Source organism: Triturus cristatus, chromosome 12, assembly GCF_964204655.1.
Source record: "Triturus cristatus chromosome 12, aTriCri1.1, whole genome shotgun sequence".
NCBI classification, from domain to species: domain Eukaryota; kingdom Metazoa; phylum Chordata; class Amphibia; order Caudata; family Salamandridae; genus Triturus; species Triturus cristatus.
Genome location: NC_140595.1, coordinates 176,456,476 through 176,479,396, shown reverse-complemented (window position 1 = coordinate 176,479,396; position 22,921 = coordinate 176,456,476). Strand labels below are relative to the sequence as shown.

At 42.2% G+C, this 22,921-nt stretch overlaps 2 long non-coding RNA genes across 3 annotated transcripts in view; both read left to right on the top strand.

Moving 5' to 3' along the window:
- LOC146773025 (uncharacterized) overlaps positions 1 to 22,921 on the top strand; it is a 543,284-nt gene that overhangs the window by 76,158 nt on the left and 444,205 nt on the right. The gene's annotated exons all lie outside the window — the stretch shown is intronic.
- Positions 1,352 to 19,910, top strand: LOC146773027 (uncharacterized). 2 transcript variants are annotated; one of them, XR_014972321.1, is made up of 4 exons: positions 1,352 to 1,419; positions 1,886 to 1,957; positions 2,060 to 2,130; positions 19,820 to 19,910. It is a non-coding gene; the product is annotated as an uncharacterized LOC146773027 (long non-coding RNA). The 2 variants fall into 2 exon arrangements; XR_014972320.1 differs by lacking the exon at positions 19,820 to 19,910 and adding an exon at positions 2,290 to 2,378.

The following is a 22,921-nucleotide window of genomic DNA, read 5'->3' as shown; positions in this document are numbered from 1 at the left end:
CTGATACTAATGTGAAGTTCACCTAGACAGGGAAATACATACTGTAAATAATCTAGGCGAACTTCAATTCTATAGAAACATCAAAACATATCAAATAAAAATAGTGACACTAATATTTAGAAAAATACAAAATGATTTATTTATTATATATGGTAATATATTTAATATAAAAAGATATATATATATATATATATGATTGTTATAAATCTGCAAAGAACCTTGATTTGTGCAACATACTAACTACAGTCATACATTCATACTTCTAAGTTGATATTGTTTTCAATATTCAATTTCTTTGATAGAGATGCAGTTCATTAACAAGCTATATAGGATGTAATAAGAAGTCCATTCGAACACATACATTTTCAGGTGGTTTCCAAGTTGTCTCTCAACGCGCGTTTCGGCAGACCACTGCTTTCCTTAGGAGTTCCACCTCCAAATAGTGTGTTTTGCAAAGACAATTATATATCACAACCATATATTTAAATACCACCTATAGTGTCACTACTATATACAGAGAAATTATCCACACTGTTTAACATTAATAATACATCACATGGTGATAGAGAGAGATTGTAAGTGCGTCACCATAGAGAATAGAAAGGTAAACATAAGTATAAAACAAAATATAGAGAAAAGAAATTAACCGTTATAGCTATATACCTAGTTGTTATAACGTATTGCCTGATCATTGGACACGCATATTTACGGTTTAAATTCTGAAATTCCATGGGATCAGGCAATACGTTATAACAACTAGATTGTATCCTCCCTACTAATTGAGTAGGTTGTGAATTTATCCATGACCTCCATCTTGTATAATAACTCTGACCGTACATGTTGTCATCTTTGGATTTCTGTATATAGCTATAACGGTTAATTTCATTATCTTCAAAGCTCTGTATATATACACCGATGTATAGGTGTTTTATTTCAGTACCTTTTCACCAGGGCAATACTATTACAGTACACATAATTTGAATGTGTGACGACTAACTTCTTTGATTCATTCGGTTATTCTGATCACAACCTATATGTTATACCGAGTTTGTCCTCCTGATAATTTTTTATGCCCTTATGTAATCGGTATGATTTCCTTAAATTTCTATTACATAAGAAATGAGGAATTTCTTTTCTTTTTCGGCCTTTTAATGTTTATGTGTGGCCGCACGCATTGAAATCAAGGGTAATCATTTTATCTTCTAACCCGTACTAAAATGGCCGCTGTCTACGACATTTGTTTTGAGGTTTGGTTTTACAGCTGCCTTGATCAGCTGACAGTCATGTGTTCCATCTGCTTCCCTGTTTAAATACCCGACGCGCGTCCCTCAATCTTTCAGTCATTATCAAACAGGGCGGGTTATCCGCGAACACCGGCAAAAGTTTTTGAGCTGCCTGCACCATGTCGGAATTTTACCGGTAAGCCGTGTCTCATAGAGGAGTATTTCATTTGTGGGTTTTGCGCGGCAAGCCGCATCTGTTAGGATGCTTGCTTTTCATGTTTATGTAATTGGCATTATGTAAACTCATTAACACTTCGTATTCGGCTTCATTTGAACCGTTTAGAGTATATTATAAATGGTGCAATTCTCTGCCCAATTTATGTGTCACTTGTGGCATGGCGGCTACATTACAAGTTATTACCTGCATTTTCGACACCCACAAGAATACATAGAGAGTAGCCTAAGTTCTATATAGAACATTGTCACTTTTTTTGTAAGTTAGACTATTACCGAGTATCCCTCAATGTTTGTTGGCTTTACCAAACAAAGAATTTGATGTGCTATTATGCCATTCGACCAAATGTACTTACTCTAAGCAACCATCATATTATAACATAATATAGGCTTGGGCATTCTTATGAGTTTTGTTTATTTATTTTTAGAATGCAGTACAGGTTGTGGTACCTTGTGGATTAGCAGCTCATCCATCTGAATTAGGACCGTTTTTTTATGAGGTATTTGTTCCTTTCTCACGGGCATCATTTACTTTTACTTTGGATCTCTTTGGGGCCATTTATAATGCCCATTTTTCTTTTTATCTTTCTCCTTGTTGACAGTACGTTTTTTAGAGGACTAGATATTGAAAAGAATCTTCATCTTCCATCGTTGTAGTCATCATCTCTATGAGGTAGTGTTATCATCTATTATTAGTAATGTATTTATACTATTATTAGTAATGCACCTATATTTTGAACCTTCTATAGGTAAATAGTGGTTCATTTTATGTCAATCCATTTATTCTTTGTTCCTCTTCATTTTTGTTGTTTCACCAACCATTCGCATACAGTTTGAAATACATATTGTACTGAGAAGCAATTGGACTTCTTTCTGGGTCGACCCATACCTTGATATATCTAGCACCGCCTATGAGACTGGTAAGCCATTGCATTTTAGTTGACAAAAAAAAGTTATATTCCTGAGCTGTCTTATTGCAATGGACATATAGACCCTTATGATATATAATTAAGTGTTATCTGGATTATATGAGAATTGTGTGGTAAATAATTTAATTACCGGGACTTAATTTGATACAGAACATAATAAAAATAGCTCAGTAAATAAGAGGCAGAATCCGTGGTATTAGAGGTTCGGAATGGGCTTTATTCTAATGGACGATTTCGAAATCGTGGCCTCCAAGTTCCATCACCACGGAGGTTCAGGAAGTGAAGTACATACATTATTGATAATTATTCACTTTTATACAATAGGCATTACAGTGAAGTAAATGCAAGAGGCGTAACAATTGATAGCAAAGATAACATTTCACATGCGTAGCTGAAAGAGGCGTAAGTGGGAGTAACAAGGAAAACGTCATTGGTTGTGATGTCACATATGGGTGGACCTATGAAATAATTTCGCAATGTCAGCAGAAATACTTGGCAGAGATGCGCGCAGCAGTATGACGTGTGATTGACGTGCGACTAGGGGGTGAAGGGGACTTGACATTTAACTCTACATGTGGCGACAGAAGTCTGGAGGGTCAAGTCAACCTAATCCCCAAATCATATCTAACATCCTATGTTTAAAGAACCATGTTATCCCAAAAGAGAGGTCTCTTAGAGTAGAATCTTATTCTATACTGACTATACTGACTGTTAGTGCGTGTACAAGCGTCTAAGTGTCTACACTAGATGCGAGGGCAGGAATCTTCCATAGCAACAGGGCTATGAATTACTTGTATAAAGACAGAAAAACCGGGCCTTTGCTCGGTAGCTGGCAGAATGTTTACCCAACCTACTAGACAGGAATGCATCGGGCAGGGATCGGAGCAGATAATTTCGAAGGTGAAATACAGTTCTTGGCAGGCAGCAAGCTGATGTCAGGCATCGTGAGCCGCGCAGGGAATGAGACAAAGTTCATGGTCACAGATGCAGGCTCGGACTGGAGCTTCAGAGACAAAAAGCAAGAAAAGCTTGATGACAGAATCAGGGCCTACTTGCCTGGACTGTAAAAATGGCATAAGTGAACCATATAAAGGCGGTGGCCTTTTGTACTTAGGAATGGAATATCCGGCCCATTCATGGCGGATCTGAAAGAGGACATGTTAACGGTGGACGCACATGTATTTGCGTCTTCATAACTGGAACTGGAGGGAACATACATGTACTTGTAACATGCACATAGAACCGTTGGGGTCCAAGATAGGGGACATAACTGACCAGAAAAATCCATATTTCCACATTCCCTCCTTGTCCCCTACTTGCCCGTCAAGAGATATCAATCTTCATCAATCCATTGATCTGTTCATATAGCATCATTTGTTCTTCTTTCTTCTTCCGGGATTTTGAACGAAAATCTTGATGTGGAATGCACGATGTGGCACACAGACCACAAATCGCTGGTCCACATTGCAGGCATAAGCAGCAACTGAATAGTATGAGAAGGCCAATACCTAGGAAGGATAGAACTCTCCATCCCCAGGCTGATAACACGCTCCAAAACCAACCGGACCAAGTCCAGGTGCCTGGATTCTGGTGTATCTGGCTTACAATCTTATGAAGGCGGGTTATGGCTTTATATACAGATGGCGAATTTTCTGGTATGAATACACAGCAGCTTGATCCGATGACCCTACAAGCTCCGCCCCTATCGGCCAGGATGACGTCAAGGACAAGACGATTTTGAAGCACAACAATCCGCATAGCAGACTGCTCTTCTGTTAAATTGCCTAAGGCGGAAATAGTTTCGTTCACTACTGCTTCAAGGGTTCTAGTTAATCTACGTATCAGTTTACTATTAGTAACGGTACCTATATAGGGAAAGAGACCTTTATTGAAATCTGTGTATTTTTCCCATGCTGTTTCAGTGTAATCGACTATTGGGAGATCTCTCCTTTCTCTATTGTGTACTAAATGAGTATTTCTGTGATAATCAGGAGGAGCTAGGAAAACAGGTGGCAAAAGGAATCCAATGTAGCAGGTACCATCCCAATCTAGAGGCAAACGTACATATGCCGTCTGACCACATATAAAATAGGAATGGCGGGAAGCTCTAAATGTCGACTTGCCTTGATCACTAAATTCTATTACAGTGGTGCATCTACTATGGCCCATATGTATGGAACCATTCTTTCTTACACATAATTCACCTTTTACTGGAAATACTGACATGGCGGGCAAACTTGGAGTGACTTCGGATTCGACATTCAAGATCAAGAGATTAAGCGTAAAATTACCTAATCCATATACTTCATTTTCTAGATCAGTTCCTGTTCTTTTGGGAAGTCCCTCCTTGTTGGGGTGGCAGACTTTAAGTAAAACTAAGTTCAGATTTCCCCATACCCAGTTGTCTTGATAAACTGCAGAATTTGAATCTAAGGAATTAATTAAGCTAAACCATGCTCCACAGGAGCCGTTGTGTGTGAACGGGTATGGAAAAAGAGGTAGAATTCCTTTATAGTTCTGATAGGGAGGGAGTCGGCCACATATCCAACAATTTGTAGCATTGCTAACCTGATGGGAATGATGTAACATACTAATAAAAGTGTTATTGCGCAGCGCAAATCTGTATGACAATTCATGCGGAGGTAATTCACTAAAAGAATGTTCAGCAGTAATATTATAAACATGTCTAGAAATAGGATAATATATGTGCAACAATATACTTGCAATAATTATAAAAAGACTTAAGGAAAACAAAATTAATAACGTCACTGTGCAATGACTACGCAGTGATTTACAATACGCATGTCGTTTCAACATTTTTCGGGTTTTTTCTCTATTCAGATCTAAGGGATACATGTCAGAGACAAATTCAACCGCTTCACCTTGGAGAGGACTTAAACAATCGAATTGCCCGACGGATTAGATCTGAGTTTTAGTTTATAATGTTCGTGACTACTGGTTTCAACCAAAGGAAGTTTTGAGTCAATGGGTGAAGACACGCGAGGTGTAGTTTTTATATCCGATGGTAGTCCATAAAATTTCTTGATATGACTTGAATGTACCCAGCCTTTTCTGCCTTCGATCTTCACGGCTGTCCTTGTGGTGAGCAAGACCAATTGTGGCGACCTCCACCTAGGATCCAGCTGAGTCTTTCGATCAAAGTTCCTCACTAAAACGAGATCCCCCGGAATTACGTCATGGGGTTTCACTTCAGTGTTGTCAGGAAAAGCTGCAGCTACCTGTGAACGACAAGATTGTAGTGCAGACATCAAGGAAGCCAAATAATCTGTCAGCATATTACAGTCAATATCAGTTATTTTACGTGGTATAGGCGTCCCCCACATATTTGGTGGTCTGCCAAAGATCACCTCATACGGAGATAGCCCTGTTCGAGAGTGTGCTACCATTCTCATGTAAAAGAGTGCAACTGGTAATGCTACTACCCAGTCGACACCTTTCTCCCTGCATATTTTGGACAATCTAATTTTCAGGGTCTGATTATGTCTTTCCACAAGACCTGCTGCCTCGGGGTGTCGGACACAGTGGAATTTCCACTGATAGCCTAACAAAAGTGAAACGTGTTTCATGAGTTCGGATGAGAACGGCTGGCCGTTATCTGAGTAGACAGCACGTGGTAAACCGTACCGTGGGAAGAATTCTCGAACTAGCTGTTTGGCAGTAGTCGGGGCAGTGTAATCTGAAACCGGGTATGCCTCTGTCCAACGGGAAAGAGCACAGACAACTACGAGAACATATTTGAATCCTCGACATCGTTCCATCTGGATATAATCCATCTGGAGGATTTCAAAAGGGTGATCAGGAGGCTGAAATCCACCCTGCTCTACGGGGATGCTTTTTCCTGGGTTGAACTGACAACAGATCATACAGGTACGAACTTTTTGTTTCGCTGCTGCTCGTAAATGCTTGTTGAACCAGATATGTTGAATGCTGTCTAGCATAGCTTTCTCTCCTAGATGCGCTGGACTATGGACAGTGTTAATAATGACTTGGACCATTGAATCAGGAAGGAACCATACAGATTTTTCCTTCGTCATCCATCCTTGATCCGTTTGGATCCCTCCTAATTCAGTCCATTTCCTTATTTCGTCTGGAGTAGCATGTGTCTGTATGTCAATTACATCAAGAGTGGGATCCTTAATCGTCATACAATGTGTTGGCGTCGGGACTATTGTCTTTGTCATGTCGGATGTTTGAGTTTGAGCAGTCTGTTTAGCTGTTCTGTCAGCTAGATCATTGCCTTGAGAAATGATATCAGTAACTTTCGTATGAGCTTTACATTTCATAATTGATATTGCAGTGGGTAGATGTATTGCATCTAATAAGGCATGAATGAGGGGTCCGTGCTGAATGTGGGCACCGTGAGAAGTTAAATAACCTCTCTCTCGCCACAGCACGCCGAAGTCATGTACAACTCCGAATGCATAACGTGAATCAGTGTATATGTTGACTTTTTTATTTGCGGCTTGAATACAGGCTTGTGTCAGAGCGACGAGCTCTGCTGCTTGAGCGGACAAGGTATTTATACACTTGGTTTCAATAATTTCGGTGTCTGTTGTGACTGCATAAGCGGCCACTAACTCTCCTGTACTTGTTCTCATACATGAACCATCTACATACAACGTCAGGTCTGGGTCTGACAATGGAACATCTGTCAAGTCTTGTCTGGGTTTCGTCGTGATTGTAATAACGTCAATGCAGTCATGGGCTAGTGGGTCTGTTCCAATTACGGGTAAAAGTGTGGCAGGATTCAATGTGTTGCAACGTCTGATTTCTATATGTGGCTGAAACAATGTTAATTCGTAACCTGTAAGTCGCGCTATAGTTAAATGTTGTGTTTGCGTTCGATTCAAAAGAACCTCTACTGCATGTGGTACTTGTACTGTCAATGGATGTCCTAACACTATGGCATCGCTTTGTCTGATTGCTAAAGCTGTCGCTGCCACTGATTTCAGGCACGCAGGCAGAGCCTGAGCTACGGGATCTAATGTACTAGAAAAATAAGCACACGGTTTGTGTGATCCTGCTTGTTCCTGTGTGAGTACTGACAAGGCAGTACCTTCTCGTTCTGTAACAAAGAGTGTAAAATGTTTTCTGTAACATGGTGTTGCTAAAACAGGTGCTTGGCATAGAGCTTTCTTTAAGCTTTCAAAAGCTAGTGTGTGTTCCTGAGTCCAAGGGAGGACAGTCGATGTGGCTGCCTCCTGTGTTGTTAATTGAATGAGTGGTTTTGCTAGAAATGCATACTGAGGGATCCACTGCCTACAATATGAAGTGAGGCCTATGAAAGCCCGCACCTCCTTTTGCGTCTTGGGTATTGGCATGTTAGCTATTAACTGAATGCGATCTGGTGTAAGCTGCCTTCCCTCCTTGGACAGCGAGTGACCAAGGTAAATAACTCGCTGGACACAGAATTGCAGCTTAGAAGGGGACACCTTGTGCCCCTTTTCGGCTAGAAATTGTAAAACCGTCAGTGATGCTTTTTCACATTCAGGTTCGCTTCGGGCGGTGATCAGCAGATCATCGACATATTGAAGCAGAGCAGTGTTGACTGGCATGTGTATACTGTCAAGTTCTCGTTTCAGTGCTTGGCTATAGATGCTGGGGCTTTCTGTAAATCCTTGAGGTGCGCGTGTGAATTTAAAGCTACGTCCATTTAAACTAAATCCGAACAAGTATTGGCTTTCCGGATCTATTGGGACGCTGAAAAAGGCATTTTTGAGATCAATTACAGTAAAGAATGTTGCTTCGGAATCAATAGCTGTCAGTAATGAAGAGATGTCTGGAACTACGGGGTATTGTGGTACAATACATTTATTTAATTCACGCAGATCAATAACCAATCGATATACTGGGGGAGCCTTTGGATCAGTTCGTTTAAGAATCGGAATTATCGGTGAATTACATACATTGGAGTCGGTCTCCACAACCACTCCTTGGCCGATAAGCTCGTCAATGATTTGCAGTAAAGCCATTACAGCATCTGGGGGTAACTTGTATTGTCGCATTCGTGGTAGTACCACTCCTGCCTTTAGTGTGACTCGATATGGTGTAATGTTCATGCAACCAACATCAGTAGGGCCTTGTGCCCATAGATGTGTAGGTAAAGTCTGCAGTCGGGGATCCATGTCTCTAGACACATAGTGACCTTTGAAATCACGTAAAAACAATCTTACTCCTTCCGGAGAACAACATATTATAGCTCCTAGAGCTTTCAGTGTTTTTATACCTAACAAGTTTTCTGGACAGGATTTAGTAAGCAATAAATCTGTAGTTCTGGTCAAAGGTCCTATCGTAAGTGGAAGAGGCTGTGATACTTCATTAACAATAGGTTTTCCTGAAAAACCAAGGGAAATATTCTGTGAGCCTGAGAGGGGTGCCCCTGGAACTTCACTACGTTTTATGGTTGTTCGACTTGCCCCGGTATCGAGTAAAAATTTTCTATCTTGGCCTAATAATTCACTATGTACATAAGGTCCTTCTTGATCTACAGGGACCTCGATAAGGGGTAAGTCAACTTCCCTCTCTAGGCTGGTTCATGCGTATCGTTGGTAATCAGGATAGTCATACTGTGCGGTCTGGTACAGCTGTCGTGTCGTGGTTTGTGTGGCAGCAGCAGGCAACGCTGGTGCGGCCGGCACAAACTGTATAGACTGTTGTGGAGCTGGCATGGCCTGTGCATGCTGCGGTGCTCCTTGTTCATTCTGATCCTGTCTAGGTGGCCGTGGTCTTTCTTTTGTAATACCTGTGGCGATATTACGCTTCAGGACTGGGCAATCGTGTATATAATGACCTGGTTGTTTACAGTAGTTGCATGTCCCTTTTACAGGTCCTGCTGAATCACCGGAATGTGTCGTACCCTTTTTATGTCCTTCAGCTGGAACTGTCTGGGAGACTAGCATTTTCATTTTCGTGTCTTTCATGCGTCTTTGTTCATGTTCTTGTTCTTTTCTAATTCTATTGTAATGGTACTGCAACATTTGTAACATTTGTGATGGGGTATTACCTTGCCAGGTACTCTCGAATTTTAATACTCTATTCTTCACTTGGGGCAAAGAATTTTCAACTAATTTTGTCACAAACAGATGTGGGTATGACTCGTTACTTGCTTTTATACCACTATTTATACCAAAACATTTTTCGAATCGGGCATAGAAATCACTAGTGTCTTCATCTTGCTTTTGTTTACAGGCTGAGATTGCACCCCAGTCTTCCTTTTTCGTGGTTAATAAACGTGGCAGTACCTGTACTAATAAACCTGGTAGTGCTTTAGTTTTGTCCCCAAGCCCCGAACCTGGACCTCGGGCCTTTTCTTCATTTTCTAATGCTGTCCAATCTATCTTTTGGTCTCCCACTTCCCACTCTTTTTCCTTGAGTTTTTCATAAATGCCAGCAGGCATCAATACCTTTAATATTGTCATAATGTCGGGATAGGTATACTCTCCCATGAGTAACATGTCTTTAATTTCTCGGTGAAAACCCGCTGGGTCTTTGTCATGACTGGGTACCACTTTCTTCATTTCCAACAATTCTATTTTTGATATGGGCGTATATACATATACACGTTTAAACTGATTGTCCTCGCCCTTTATTGGGTGCACTTCTCGTAAGGGATTCTGTCTGTCCATGTAATACATCGGTCTTTCCTTGATGGCCAGTGAATCATGTTCTGGACATACAAAAAGAATGTACTGCTTTCTGGATTCTAGTATTTCCTTAATTAACTTAGTACCTGAACCTTTCCATCTATTCGTGAGTAATTCAGTCAATATATCAGGTAAGGGACCAGGATCTGAATGTTGGCTTTTATATAGTATAAGAAGTTGTTGAATCATATAAATCCCAGCTAAACGCTGTTCATCTGGGGTGAGGTTCAAAAATGTGTGTGCTACTGTATCATCATCATACTTTCCGGGACTGTCAATCCAATGAACGGCTGACCTGGCTAATTCTTGTTCATCCATAGAATCAAGAAAATGATAACCCCTTCGTTCTCGCAGTAATTTGTCAGCGGCTTGGAACGAATGCTCGGGGGACCTCATATTTATTATAGGTGTTTGGAAATTCCTGTTATTATCTGGACATATCGGACGTATCGGGTCAGTAAAGTATCTAGTACTATTACAAGATCTTCCTCTACCTACATAGGCTATGGTTTCTGACTGTCCTGTGGACAGTCCTGATCCTTCCTCCTCCTCGTTTTGTTCAAACTGGTCTACCGCTAATCTCTCTTCGTGTAGGCGTTCTATTTCTTTACGGATCTTTCTGCACATGGCTATTATACATTTTTGCCTGTCATGTCTCCCTTCTGATATGTTCTGGCTCCATCTGGTAAGAGTTTCCATTGTTTCCGGGTCTACCCCCGGTCGGTCTTGATTTCTGATCACACAATTTATGAGGAAACGTAACAGTTCCCCCTGTATCTCCACTTTCTGGTATTCCATAGCTCTGTTAATACTTTCAGAATCTCGCCCTGTTTGGACAAAATGATATATATTATCTAGATGCATAGTCATTCCTGGTAACTTCCCTAAATACACCGCGGCTCGTCTGATACGTAATGATGCCAGGATCATTTCGTCCTCTTTGCCGGGCACAGGGTCATATCTACAATCTACAAGAAGTTCCTTAAGCGTGTGGGAATTTATGAGTTTGGGGGTACGTGGATGTGCTGACTCTTGAAAGGTAAGTTTATTTATTCTGGGTGGCGTAGAAAAAATATTAGTAGCACCTCCGGTAGCCCCGTCTGGGGTATCGGGCGTGAAAGGATTCGTTGAACGCGATACAGCAACTATAGGTGTGGACACAGCTATAGAAGTAGCTGTAGGAGCAGATGTGGAAACGGACGTGCTTGCCGGAACTTGTGTCAGTATTTGATGCTGTAAGGATACAGATACAGGATCTTGGCGTTGAACCTCCCCGGCCGACGGTCTGTGTGGGGCGGGGTTAGCATACTCGGGAGCTGCGTCGTCTAAATATGAGGAAAGAAAAACATCTTCTGCGGTTCTAGGATGCCCTTTAGGATGTACCTTTATTGGAAACAATGGGGGTGGCAAATCTTTTGGTATCCCCGCAGTAGCCTTAGGTAATCCTTCGGCCAGAAGGGTATACATACCCTTCATAAGGGCATTTCTTTGTCTGTCTACTTGTTCTGATTTCACTCGTGTACCTTCTTCAATTAATAGATTTTCTCGGACTTCATTTGAATTCTCTTTACTCTTCTCTTCCTGTCTACGTGCTTTTTCTGTACGTCTATACGATTCTTTACGCCATAATTCAATGGCGTCTTTCTGTGATTGTCTAGCTTTCTTTTTCCATAATTCTTCCTCTACTTTCACGATGCACTCTGCATCCCAGGTCCCAGCTGCGGGCCACCTCTGACTTTCTGGTAATTCCTTAGTGTAGTCTACCCATAGATCAAGAAATAATATGGCGTCTAAGCCGTGTTTATGATACATGAAGTACCCTGGAGTGTCCCTAGGAGGAATAGGAACAGCTTCTTCGAGTACCCCTTTTCTAGTTGTGATCTGTCTTAATTTCGAAAAGAGCGGCATATTGAGAACTGATCTGATACTTGATCTTGAACAAACTTAATACAATAAACACGATAATGAACAGTCATTCATACCACAATATGCAGAACGTATTAACACATTTAACATTTAACATTTAAATGAGCAAACAATGATGATGACGATCTAAGGAAAACTTAATCACTAAACATAATACTCGGCATTATCTGAATTATTCTGAATTTATATACTTGATATACTAGATATACTGCTAAACAGTACAGATACACTGCTAAAACAGTGCAGACCGGATTTGTGTACCCAAACCCGTCTGGACCGGCACAACTTATGTGCACGCCAGAACGCCTCCCCAGTAATGGTACTCACCGGGTAGCTCGGAACGGAAGGCCTCGGAACGGGACTGAACTGAACTGGACCGGACTGGACTCGACTCGACTCGAAAACTTCGGACACGTCAGGACATCGGAAACCTGGTGGGCCTCTGTATACCTCGGATCTTGCTCTCTCAGCTAGGCTCTGGTCGGGATACTTCGCACTTCTCACCGCCTCGTCTGGGTGTTGATCGCAGCCTCAGTCGCCCCCGCTTGACCGGAGGGAGATACAGGAAATCCTGCTGGTACGCGTTGTTGTCCGTCCAGCTGTGGCAGGAGACCGGGCCTGCAACGCACCGCCGGCGCGTGAGATGAGAAAGTGTCCCTGTTCGGGCGCCATTTATGTGGTAAATAATTTAATTACCGGGACTTAATTTGATACAGAACATAATAAAAATAGCTCAGTAAATAAGAGGCAGAATCCGTGGTATTAGAGGTTCGGAATGGGCTTTATTCTAATGGACGATTTCGAAATCGTGGCCTCCAAGTTCCATCACCACGGAGGTTCAGGAAGTGAAGTACATACATTATTGATAATTATTCACTTTTATACAATAGGCATTACAGTGAAGTAAATGCAAGAGGCGTAACAATTGATAGCAAAGATAACATTTCACATGCGTAGCTGAAAGAGGCGTAAGTGGGAGTAACAAGGAAAACGTCATTGGTTGTGATGTCACATATGGGTGGACCTATGAAATAATTTCGCAATGTCAGCAGAAATACTTGGCAGAGATGCGCGCAGCAGTATGACGTGTGATTGACGTGCGACTAGGGGGTGAAGGGGACTTGACATTTAACTCTACATGTGGCGACAGAAGTCTGGAGGGTCAAGTCAACCTAATCCCCAAATCATATCTAACATCCTATGTTTAAAGAACCATGTTATCCCAAAAGAGAGGTCTCTTAGAGTAGAATCTTATTCTATACTGACTATACTGACTGTTAGTGCGTGTACAAGCGTCTAAGTGTCTACACTAGATGCGAGGGCAGGAATCTTCCATAGCAACAGGGCTATGAATTACTTGTATAAAGACAGAAAAACCGGGCCTTTGCTCGGTAGCTGGCAGAATGTTTACCCAACCTACTAGACAGGAATGCATCGGGCAGGGATCGGAGCAGATAATTTCGAAGGTGAAATACAGTTCTTGGCAGGCAGCAAGCTGATGTCAGGCATCGTGAGCCGCGCAGGGAATGAGACAAAGTTCATGGTCACAGATGCAGGCTCGGACTGGAGCTTCAGAGACAAAAAGCAAGAAAAGCTTGATGACAGAATCAGGGCCTACTTGCCTGGACTGTAAAAATGGCATAAGTGAACCATATAAAGGCGGTGGCCTTTTGTACTTAGGAATGGAATATCCGGCCCATTCATGGCGGATCTGAAAGAGGACATGTTAACGGTGGACGCACATGTATTTGCGTCTTCATAACTGGAACTGGAGGGAACATACATGTACTTGTAATATGCACATAGAACCGTTGGGGTCCAAGATAGGGGACATAACTGACCAGAAAAATCCATATTTCCACAATTGCAACATCTGTTCTTAAATTTACTGAACTTTTTTCAATCTGAATCCACTAGTTGGATTAGATGCTATGATCTATACCTATCAATATCCGGCCAAATCATCAGTTTAGAAATACTTACCAATTGGTAAGTCGATTAACTATCAAAATGCTGTGTGTAGCTCAGCATATCTACAAGTATTGTACTACTTGCATTACAACCTACTTAGGGCATATGTAGTTTGCAGGCTCAAAATATAGGGAGTTATTTAGTAGGATTTCAGTTAATCTTTTCTCTATATTTTGTTTTATACTTATATTTACCTTTCTATTCTCTATGGTGACGCACTTACAATCTCTCTCTATCTGGAGATTTTTAATTTTAATTTTTCTTTTAAGGCTCTCATATACATAAAATAGATGTGAACCATGTGATGTATTCTTAATGTTAAACAGTGTGGATAATTTCTCTGTATATAGTAGTGACACTATAGGTGGTATTTAAATATATGGTTGTGATATATAATTGTCTTTGCAGAACATACTATTTGGAGGTGGAACTCCTGAGGAAGGCAGTGTTTTGCCGAAATGCGTGTTGAGAGACAACTTGGAAACCACCCGAAAATGCATGTGTTCGAATGGACTTCTTGTTACATCCTATATAGCTTGTTAATGAACTGCATCTCTATCAAAGAAATTGAATATTGAAAACAATATCAACTTAGAAGTATGAATGTATGATGGATGACTGTAGTTAGTATGTTGCACAAATCAAGGTTCTTTGCAGATTTATAACAATCATATATAATATATATCTTTTTATATTGAATATATTACCATACATAATAAATAAATTATTTTGTATTTTTCTAAATATTAGTGTCACTATTTTTATTTGATATGTTTTGATGTTTCTATAGAATTGAAGTTGCCCCAGATTATTTACAGTTGTGATTGGTTCAATGCATCCCTCTGCTTCAGACATATAATTTCTGTTTCTGTTTCTATTGGAAGTACGATATAGCACTTAATGAGAGTTCATTTCCTCTCTCTCTCTCTCTCTCACACACACACACACACACACACAAACACACACACACACCACACACACACACACACACTTTCTTTTCCATTTGCCTTGCAGGTTATCTCACTCTCTTTCCTTGCTCCCCATCTCTCTGTGTCTCTATTTCTCACTTCTCTTCCACCACTCATTCCTCCTGCTGCTTTCCTCTTGCAACTCTTAGGCATGCCAATGCTTGTAAAATTGTACCGTCCTTGCCATAGCCAAGAGCAGTTTCCAGCCATTTTGCTATGGTATATTCGGTTTTTTCAAGATGGCCTTCACATTCTGCGTGGGCAAAAAGTACAGCCATCTTGTATTTATAGAAAATAACTTTGGGATATCTTGGAATCTCATTCTCACTAATTTCAAGATGCTGCTCGTGTTGCATGAAGATGTAATGTGATGGACAGCATGGAAAATATATTTTCTATGCTTCCAAAATGGCTGTCACTTTGCATATAGGCTATGGTTACCATCTTGAAACTGTAGAATTTTTTTTTCAAGATGGCTGAAACGTATTTTGTATGCTTCCAAAATAACTGCCAAGTTGTGTGTGTGCACAATGTGACTGACATCTTGTAAGTATGGAAAATAATACTGCAAGATGATTGCCACTATTGGCTTAGCCAATGCCTTCACAGTTTTCAAGCATTGTCAAAGACAGCTGCAGCAACTAACAAGCATTTGCAAAGCAACACCAATTGGCCGTGCCAATGCTCATTTCTAATGGTGCTCCTTGCTTTTCGAAGTACTGGAGCACAGCAAACAAAGTGACAAAAATATTTGTAATATTTGCTAGTAAGATTTCAAATGTGTTTAGCTGATAGTGCTGTATCCATCAGTTGTATTCACGTTAATTGCTGGCAGCTATTGCAAATTTGAATTTGGAAGACCACACCCTGGTAGATTTTTTTTAAGAAGGGATCATAATTGGGTTATGGTGAAAGTACATATTGTATCTCATGGAGCCAGCTTTTATTTTTGTAGCACTGTTTTTTTTATATATTTGCAATAGTTTACTTGGTTGCATTTTCCGCAGCTGTGTAGGATATGTTTTGGCCACAGTTTCAGGCCAAGCAGACCAGTGATTTGTCCCCTTGTGTTCAGGTGGTGCAGATACCTCCGTGACATCTATACTCATTTCGGGTGTGGCGCAGTGGCTAGAACAGCTGACTCCATAGCGCGGGGGTCACGGTTCGATCGCCGGAGGCAGCTCAGCTCAGCATCACGTGACTCTGGGCAATAGCTCGCTTAATCTCCCCAACGTCCCTGAGCGCCTTGAAACCTTAAGGGGTGATATGTTTGCGCTTTACAAAATGGGGTTATTATTAATTTCCTCAGCCTAGGGTGGGGATAGACAAGTTCTCCAGAAGGAGCAGCTGCTAGTCCTGTCCCGCTTCACTACTTTGGCACCCATGTCATTACTCTTGCCGCCCTTGGCTATCCTGCATTGATGCCCACCGAGTGCCCTTCAAAGAAGACTGCATGCTGTGAGAAATCCACAGACTGCAGTGAAACGTAAAATTGAAAACGCATTTGTTTTCTTTCACATGCTTAAAACTAACACGTGGAAGAATATACAGCATGTTTTGCAGAACCAGGTTCTATTTTAGACCGCCAGAGTAAATGTGCAAATAGTTTCTTTTGTTTAGGCACTCCAGGCCCACATTTTCCCCATAAAATGCCTTCTATTTTTGAATCTGCAGTTTTGTCTTAGTGGCAGTGATTTGTTTCTGTCTGGTGTGCATTCCAGCTAGACACATCAAAAGCTGGAAACTTGAGCTCATAAACTAGCATTATATTTATAACCAGAAAGTTGTAAATTATTTAAAAACAGGAATTGCACTCATGTGGATGTTGTGGACTTACAGTTCTGTTGTATATCATCACCGTTTAGCTGGAGGCTTGAAAGAGTGATACCTGTCATTGGCTGCACCTGTGCTGAAAAACAATGGCGCTTCTATTCTTTGGAGAAAAAAACCGAAAGCTCGGGTTCAGTCAAGGCTATATCTGCCCAACTTCACTTCATGGGATATTATAAAGTTTAGCGGACACGCGTCGCTTCCTGTTATGTAACTGTAAGGGACTAATGGTGAATGACGTCACGTCTGGTAGCCCTGTCATTTGGTGAATCAATGTCCATTAAAAAAGGCCCCTCCCCCCTCCCCGAAGCAGTTAAATCCAGTAGGCTAATGTGTAGGCTGAGCTTACTAATTTACCTGCCTAGTTTGTAGATAGGTGTTCCTTAAAGGAAAATGGTTCTAGAGATAAGACAGGTGTTATCCCCACATTAATTTCCATAGTCAGGTAAATTGAGTCACATCCCGGGGACAACGAAGGGAGCGGTGACCGCCATTTGGCAAACCACAGCATCCCCTCGTTAGGGGTTTTCTCCCCTTAACTGTGCAGAAATGGGAGCTGCTATGCTGTGTGTCTGGACCGTTGTCATTGGACGTTGCTGAGGAGGTGACGTGCTGCTCGTCAGAGTTGAGGTCAGCTTTGTCCCACTGTGCTGCGAAGGGCCGGTTCTAGGCTTTTCGGGGCCCTGGGCTGAGAAGGAAAGTGCGAGGCCCCTATAATTTGCAAAGTGATACATTCAGGGCTCTGTAAGCTGCTTTGTGCAGACTCCTCCTGGGCTGCAGCTCCTCCTCTCAGCCACCTACAAGCACCTCTTTTACAGCTCATATCGGGCTGAAGGTGTGAGAATTGTTTGGGGTCTGAGTTAAAACCACGGGGCGCTTAAGTGCTGACAATGGGCGTCCCGCAGTGTCTCTGAATGGGCAGCCGGACAGGAGGCCTAATTGCAGGACAAACCTGCAAAATATGTCTCCTTGCAACTGGGACAAGAGGAAGTGTCTCCCTCCCCTAGGCCTCCCCACACCATCCCTGAGAGGCCAAGGGAGGGGAGCCTCTCCTGTAAGTCCAATTTCAAAGAGAGACCTTTCTTCCAATTGGATGAGCAGGGGCACAAGAGGATCGGTTGCGTGTTGCACAGGTGCGGGGCCCCATGCTGGTGGGCTGAGTTTGCGTTTCTGGACTGATGCCCACACTGCCCATACCTAGCTCTGGACCTGGTGGTGGAAGGGGCCATCAGCCGAGACTGACTCATCTCCTTGCTCTGTGGTTCTGAACCCTCTCTCCAGCTAGAGGGGCCAATGACCAGCCTTCCACTCAGATCCAGGCTCCATGTCCATTCCTAGCTGTTATTAGAAGCAAGCCTGACTGCAAAGAGACCCCGAAAACAACCATTATTTATAGCCCTATCTTGAGGGACCCTCGGAAAGAGCCAGTGGTGAGGATGCCAGGCTGGTTGGGCATCCTTTTAAGGTAGGAGATAGAAGAGGACCTTGGCACAGAACATTTGGTTCACAATTTTCTTGTTGTTTTACTGGGGACTGTTTGAGGGACTCCGATCGAAGAAGAGTTGTTTGGGACAGTTGTTCCACAGCTATGCTTTACTCCTCCTCCTGCCACCACAGTGTCGGCCATCTCCCGCTGTCAGATGGGCTAAAGTGTCTGGTTGGCACTAGTGTGTCTCAGCCCTAGAAATCTGCAGAGTCCCACAAGTGGTGCTTCTGCTACAGACTGCATGTACCTGGACCGCCCTACCCTACCCGCATCAACAAGATACATCATTAAGGGTACATTCCCAGAATGCATTTGTGGACAATTAGCTGAAACTGCACTTTTTCACGGAAGGCACAACCTCACTTGATAACAGATCTATATGGTTTAACATATGTGTAGATTTTAGATAGTGAGTCTGTGTGTTGAATACCTCTATGTGTGTTTACCTAACCTGCTTTTTATTCCCATAGTCGTTATAATGAACGGATAAAGGGTCGCTATATATTTATTTAATACAGAAGTGACATGTTGTACAGGTATGGGTGATTGGCATGTTCTCTTGCACTCCTATCAACTAAGTAAAGCACTGGTAGCAGTCTTACGTTTTGTAAGGTCCCCACCTAGACTGTTCCTTGCCTGGCCCTTATCTTCCATTTTCAGACATGCATAGATCAGGAATTTGAATGAAGGTCCCCAGTCCTTTGTTGCATCAATATACCAGAGGTGTCCGAAGGGGGGTTTGGGTGGGTATCATTATCCGAACCCCACCCTTTTCAGGGCCCCTTGCTTGTGCTGGAAAATATAATTACAGGCTGCAAAGCAAGCCTGGCATGTTTAGGAATAATGAGGCAGTATCACAGCTGTACGAGAGATAGCACCAGATGTTGGACCTGTTATGTGTTATCTTTTCCTACAGGATATTTGTTTAGCTTGGCATCTGCTACTTTTGCTAAGTTGGAGTCCACAAAATAATTTTGACCCCAAGCCTATCAAAAGCCACTAACATGCTTGTTTGTAACAGCAAAGGTCAATCAGAGGACAAATTGCGGGGGGGGGGGGGGATTATTCCTGGTATCTACCAAAGATACCAAAAAAAGCCCGGACATTTCTTGGAACTGGCAATTTTGAGTCAGGGTGCTAGACAGGCAGTGGGCTAGTAAGGGCAATAAGGCCCTTTTCCTCCATCCCCCCTCTGGGACATCTGTTATTCGCTCGGTAACCCCATGGTGCCAACAAACACCACATCCTGCCTTGCCACAACCCAACTGATATAAAACTGAGTGATAATAAATACACTTGACAGCTTTATTCTGCAGCATGGACCCACATGCAGATTGGGAATTAAGTGCACTTATTATTTCAAGATCTTTCCTTAGGTGTGCTTCCTGCAGCATCGAAAGTCATGTTTTCCTCTCTAAAGTACTGCAAACATTTCCCTGTGATTTATTGAGTTATTCATCCCATTAGCATTCCATCATCCCAGCTCTATGTGCTGTTTTCTTTGGATTTAACTGTTTGATGGATGTTTTTCTCATCTCTTTGGTTCATGCACATTTTATCACATGCCTTTCCCACTTGTGCTTCCCAGCAGGTACCAAGAGGAGATGGTTCGGATTCTGGGAAGCACAGTGGCAGTGAACAGTAAGGCGGAAGGTGGAATCTGTCACCGGGCCTCAAAGGTCGATTTCTGTCTTTTTAGATATAAGTTTATGTACAAGGTGAAGAGTTTTACTCGTGAGTTAACATTTTATACAGGTAAATGGAGAATCACTGATGGGCTTACAACACGCTTCCCACAAGTTTTCCTCATTGGCGTGAAAGAGTTTACAGAGTTTTATGGCACAATATTGTGCTTTAAACCTCATCCTGCCAAAATACCATGACCAGAATGTCAACTGTTATAAGAATATGGCTCTTTACATTGCGATGTATTACATCGCGTGCTTTTACAACACGGTCGTTACAACGACCGCGTTGTTAGTACGCGATGCATTAACATCGCAAGTCATTACAACGACTTGCACTAGGGGAGCACTGGACTTAGGAACAGTATTAATTACCAAGGAGTGACAATGCTGCAGTATGTGGGCTGGGAGTGTTTTAGACATGTTTGCATGTGCAGTATTCACATAATTCACAGTATTTCTTCTGGGTGAAACAGAGGTTCTAAATATAGGAGCTGCCATTTTTCCACAAACGGAACAGTAAAAGCGCAGGAGTCAGGTCTTTACTTCTCTAAAGTGAAGCAATACGGTGGAATAAAATAAAAAGGCAAGTATCTTAAAAACAGCCTTTTTGTGGATATAGATTTCAGAAGAGACAAAATTGCAAACATGGCTAGAGTTAGCAACATATACCCAATTCTCTGGTAACTGACCAAAACAAGCATTGGCAAAGCCAGTAGTTCTGGTTTTGGCTACCAGCATTTTGGCTTTGTCATTCCCTGTTTTCTTTTGCCCATGTTTTTAGTAAATTTTGATTGTTCCGGAGCTGCCCGGCACTAGCAAATACTTAAAAATTGCCTAAAAGCACAAGAAATGTTTTTGGTTTCAGATAGCACACATTGCCATAACAGTCCTTGAAGGGAACTTCTTTATTGTGTGGATGCGCTTTTTGTGAAAGGGAAGAACAACATCACCCACGGTGAAGTTAACCACTGGCTGAAGCGGGCTGATCGATTGCCTCATACTGTATACTGCAATGGGCGGAAGAAAAATGTGAAGGATGCAACAGACCAATGAATGAACAGGGCCGGCTAGAAACTGCTATAACTCTATTTTATATCATTTTAGTAAAATCAAGAGCTCTTGGCTACGACAAACCTAAAACCAAGACCTACTTTAAGAATAGAAAGCTTCACCACCGAGAAAACATGGGTGGGGCTGGAGACCACGAGACAGTAACACCGCTGGACAAACAGCAAGAGAAGCTTTTAATTAGATGTTCAGTTTCTGCTATGGATTAATGAGTGATAGATCCAGGCAACATTTTTAAGATGTTCACTGATTACACAACTGATTTCCAAGCAGCTCAATCGTATATACATTTATCTTAAGCATGGATCCTTAAATCCAGGAATGGGCATTGGCTTCATGCCACTGCGCTGGCACCACTTTGTTAGATGGTCTCTTCAGTCTGCCATCCCCCCAATTCCATGCCTGCTGGACACTGTGTGGCTTCCAGCTTTGTGCTTGCTGTCCATGATGTGTCAGCGTGTACCCAGCAATGCCCTTTGCGTCAGAGAGGGTTCCGCACAGACCACAAACTCGCTCTTCTGTGTGTTGAAGACAGGTGAACCTCACAAAATTAACCTGGGCCTTTGCCTTACAAAACTACTCCTCACTAAACACTTGTTCGCCTAATTGCCTCCTCTCCCCACCCTAAGGTTTCCCCCTTATATCCTTTACTTGCAACTGTTTAAAGACCCCCTACTTGTTCATGAGCTGTTGAACATTAGCCTCTAAAAATCCTTACCTACTTCTATTACATCTACCTATCTAAGATCTCCTGTCTTAACTTGTCTTTCTTGCTTCTTCCGGGTGTAACTTGTTCAACCATGAACTTAACCTGTAACCTTATAGCAACTAGATACAAAGAAATACCCAGCACCTGCTTCAAGCGACAACTATATTACTAAATTTCCCAACCCAGTGCACCTGTGCTCAACAAAAACAGCCAACTTACATAAACTCTTATGACAAAACTCCTTTTTCATTAAGGGAGGGTGGGAACAAAAAACTGCCACAGTCCTGCTGGCCGGCTGCCGTGTCACCTTGCTGACAATGGTGACATGGAGCCTAAAATGGCTGCTTAAATAGCTAAAATTCCCCCAGCCCAAACCATTATAGACTAAAGAGCCCAATTGGGCCCAGGCCGCACCATTAGCCCAAAATCCCCGGGGGTGCAAACCTCCCTGGTGGTTAGCTGCCCCCCCCAAAGCCCCATTGGGCCAAAGAGGGTTCAGCACAGACCACAATCTTGCTCCTCCGTGTTAAAAAGGCTGCTTTATTGTAGACAGGTGCACCTCACAAAATTAATCTTGCCTTTGCCGTGCAAAACTACTCCTCACTAAATATGTGTTCACATACTTGCCTCCTCCCCCCACCCCTACCGTTCCCCCATTATATCCTTTCCTTGCAACTGTTTAAAGACACCTACTTGTTTATTAACAGTGAACTTAACCTGCAACTATATAGAAACTAGCTACCAAAAATGCCACTCAGAAAAGGCATGTTTCCTAAGGACTTTTCTGGACTCCCCCCCTATTAGGAAGAGCTAGGATATCTCCTGACGTTTAGAGTCTTGGCCAATATCTCTTTTATCTGAATCAGATACAATTCCATTCCGAAGCGAGACAAATGAACACCGTCACCTCAGAAATATCCACCTGCCATAAACGTTGATTCAAGGTGCTCAACTCCGCCAAACCCTTCCTCCCTGCAAACATTTCTCATGTCCTTATTGATCTTTCCCTGTGCCTTATTGATTGTGTCAGGCCACTCTGCCCGCCTTTACTGTCTTGATGAATGAACTTTGTCCAAATGCATACAACTTGACCACTGCTGCTTTAACTCCAGGAGATCCGTTTTCATTTGCTTCAGCAACACTAAGCCCTTTCTGTGCAAATACCGCGCTTCATCAATTTACCCAGGCATGGAAGAAGCTTGTGTCAGCGCATCCTGCCTTTCTC